The following is a 4,350-nucleotide window of genomic DNA, read 5'->3' on the forward strand; positions in this document are numbered from 1 at the left end:
CATTGTCGGATCTTGTGAGCTGCCTAACATGATCAAGATCATCTATCTGTAATGCTATATGCTGTGTTTGTTGGGATCCGATGGATAGAGAATACTATGTTATGTTGATTATCAATCTATTACCTATGTGTTGTTTATGATCTTGCATGCTCTCCGTTATTAGTAGAGGCTCGGCCAAGTTTTTACTCTTAACTCCAAGAGGGAGTATTTATGCTCGATAGTGGGTTCATGCCTCCATTAAATGCGGGACAGATGACGAAAAGTTCTAAGGTTGTGGATGTGATGTTGCCACTAGGGATAAAACATTGATGCTATGTCCGAGGATGTAGTTATTGATTACATTACGCACCATACTTAATGCAATTGTCTCGTTGTTTGCAACTTAATACCGGAAGGGGTTCGGATGATAACTCGAAGGTGGACTTTTTAGGCATAGATGCATGTCTGGATAGCGGTCTATGTACTTTGTCGTAATGCCCAATTAAATCTCACTATACTCATCATATCATGTATGTGCATGGTCATGCCCTCTCTATTTGTCAATTGCCCAACCGTAATTTGCTCACCCAACATGCTATTTATCTTATGGGAGAGACACCTCTAGTGAACTGTGGACCCCGGTCCATTCTTTTACATCGAATACAATCTACTGCAATACTTGTTCTACTCGTTTTCTCGCAAACAATCATCATCCACACTATACATCTAATCCTTTGTTACAGACAAGCCGGTGAGATTGACAACCTCACTTGTTTCGTTGGGGCAAAGTACTTTGGTTGTGTTGTGCAGGTTCCACGTTGGCGTCGGAATCCCTGATGTTGCGCCGCACTACATCCCGCCGCCATCAACCTTCGACGTGCTTCTTGGCTCCTACTGGTTCGATAACCTTGGTTTCTTACTGAGGGAAAACTTGCTGCTGTGCGCATCACACCTTCGTCTTGGGGTTCCCAACGGACGTGTCATCTACGCGCATCAAGACTGTTTTCTGGCGCCGTTGCCGGGGACCTGAAGAAAAGTTACACCACATAGATCTCTAACTCCCACGTCAACTTTGCGCCAGCAACTGTTTTCTGGCGCCGTTGCCGGGGAGATCAAGACACGCTGCAAGGGGAGTCTCCACTTTCAATCTCTTTACTTTGTTTTTGTCTTGCTTTATTTTATTTACTTTCTTGTTTGCTGCATTATATCAAAACACAAAAAATTAGTTGCTAGCTTTACTTTATTTACTGTCTTGCACTCTATATCAAAAACACAAAAAAATTAGTTACTTGCATTTATTTTATCTAGTTTGCTTTATTTACTACTGCTAAAATGGGTACTCCTGAAAATACTAAGTTGTGTGATTTCACAACCATAAATAATAATGATTTCTTATGCACACCTATTGTTCCACTCCGCTACTACGACAGAATTCTTTGAAATTAAACCTGCTTTCATCGAATCTTGTTATGCGAGAGCAATTTTCCAGTGTTAGTTCGATGATGCTGCTGCCCATCTCAATAATTTTGTTGAACTATGTGAAATGCAAAAGTATAAGGATGTAGATGGTGACATTATAAAATTAAAATTGTTTCCTTTCTCTTTAAGAGGAAGAGCTAAAGATTGGTTGCTATCTCTGCCTAGGAATAATATTGATTCATGGACTAAATGCAAGGATGCTTTTATTGGTAGATATTATCCCCCTGCTAAAATTATATCTTTGAGAAGTAGCATAATGAATTTTAAGCAATTAGATAATGAACATGTTGCTCAAGCATGGGAGAGAATGAAATCTTTGGAAAAGAATTGCCCAACCCATGGACTGACTACTTGGATGATCATCCAAACCTTCTATGCAGGATTGAATTTTTCTTCGCGGAACCTATTGGATTCAGCTGCTGGGTACCTTTATGTCCATCACTCTTGGTGAAGCAACAAAGCTTCTTGATAATATGATGATTAATTACTCTGAATGGCACACGGAAAGAGCTCCACAAGGTAAGAAGGTAAATTCTGTCGAAGAAACCTCTTCCTTGAGTGATAAGATTGATGCTATTATGTCTATGCTTGTGAATGATAGGACTAATGTTGATCCTAATAATGTTCCGTTAGCTTCATTGGTTGCTCAAGAAGAACATGTTGATGTAAACTTCATTAAAAATAATAATTTCAACAACAATGCTTATCGGAACAATTCTAGTAACAACTATAGGCCATATCCTTATAATTATGGTAACGGTTATGGTAATTCTTATGAGAATTCTTACAACAATAATAGGAACACACCCCCTGGACTTGAAGCTATGCTTAAAGAATTTATTAGTACACAAACTGCTTTTAACAAATCTGTTGAGGAAAAACTTGATAAAATTGATATTCTTGCTTCTAAGGTTGATAGACTTGCCTCTGATGTTGATCTTTTAAAATTGAAAGTTATGCCTAATAAGGATATTGATAATAAAATTGTCACTACAGCAAATGCCATCCAAGTTAGAATTAATGAGAATATAAGATTGATAACCGAATTGCATGCTAGGTGGGAAAGAGAAGAAAATGAAAAACTAGCTAAAGAGAATAATGTAGCTAAAGTTTGGACTATTACCACCACTAGTAATGATAATGCTTCACATGTTGCTACACCTCCTACTATCAATGTTAAAATAATTGGTGTTGGCAATGTTACTACTCCTAGTGCAAAGCATGCAAAATTGCCTGAAACTGCTAAAACTGCTGAAACTGTTTGTGATAAAACTGCTGAAATTTTTCAAAATGTTGGGGACAATGATTCCATTGTTGTAGGTCATAATGATTTAGATTTTGATGATTTTCACATCTCTGAAGTTATAAAGTTCTTACAAAAACTTGCTAAGAGTCCTAATGCTAGTGCTATAAACTTGGCTTTCACAAAACATATTACAAATGCTCTCATAAAAGCTAGAGAAGTGAAACTAGAACGTGAAGCTTCTATTCCTAGGAAGCTAGAGGATGGTTGGGAGCCCATCATTAAGATGAAGGTCAATGACTTTGATTGTAATGCTTTATGTGATCTTGGTGCAAGTATTTCCGTTATGCCTAAGAAAATCTATAATATGCTTGACTTGCCACCATTGAAAAATTGTTATTTGGATGTTAATCTTGCTGATCATTCTACAAAGAAACCTTTGGGGAGAGTTGATAATGTTCGCATTACCGTTAACAATAACCTTGTCCCCGTTGATTTTGTTGTCTTGGATATTGAATGCAATGCATCTTGTCCCATTATATTGGGAAGACCTTTTCTTCGAACTGTTGGAGCTATCATTGATATGAAGGAAGGTAATATTGAATATCAATTTCCTCTCAAGAAAGGTATGGAACACTTCCCTAGAAAGAGAATGAAGTTACTTTTTGATTCTATTATTAGAACAAATTATGATGTTGATACTTCGTCTCTTGATAACACTTGATATACACTTTCTGCGCCTAGCTGAAAGGCGTTAAAGAAAAGCGCTTATGGGAGACAACCCATGTTTATATTACAGTACTTTTATTTTATATTTGAGTCTTGGAAGTTGTCACTACTGTAGCAACCTCTCCTTATCTTAGTTTTGTGCATTGTTGTGCCAAGTAAAGTCGTTGATAGTAAGGTTCATACTAGATTTGGATTACTGCGCAGAAACAGATTTCTTTGCTGTCATGAATCTGGGCCTAATTCTCTGTAGGTAACTCATAAAATTATGCCAATTTACGTGAGTGATCCTCAGATATGTACGCAACTTTCATTCAATTCGAGCATTTTCATCTGAGCAAGTATGGTGCCTCAATAAAATTCGTCTTTACTGAACTGTTCGTTTTGACAGATTCTGCCTTTTATTTCGCATTGCCTCGTTTTGCTATGCTTGATGGATTTTTCTATTCCATTGACTTTCAGTAGCTTTGTGCGATGTCCAGAAGTGTTAAGAATGATTATGTCACCTCTGAACATGTAAATTTTAATTGTGCACTAACCCTCTAATGAGTTGTTTTGAGTTTGGTGTGGAGGAAGTTTTCAAGGATCACGAGAGGGAGATGATACAATATGATCAAGGAGAGTGAAAGCTCTAAGCTTGGGGATTCCCCGGTGGTTCACCCCTGCATATTTTAAGAAGACTCAAGCGTCTAAGCTTGGGGATGCCCAAGGCATCCCCTTCTTCATCGACAACATTAGCAGGTTCCTCCCCTGAAACTATATTTTTATTCCATCACATCTTATGTGCTTTGCTTGGAGCGTCGGTTTGTTTTTGTTTTTGTTTGAATAAAATGGATCCTAGCATTCATTGTGTGGGATATAGACACGCTCCGCTGTTGCATATGGACAAATATGTTCTTAGGCTTTACTCATAATATTCATGG

Source organism: Lolium rigidum, chromosome 4 (genome assembly GCF_022539505.1).
Source record: "Lolium rigidum isolate FL_2022 chromosome 4, APGP_CSIRO_Lrig_0.1, whole genome shotgun sequence".
NCBI lineage: Eukaryota > Viridiplantae > Streptophyta > Magnoliopsida > Poales > Poaceae > Lolium > Lolium rigidum.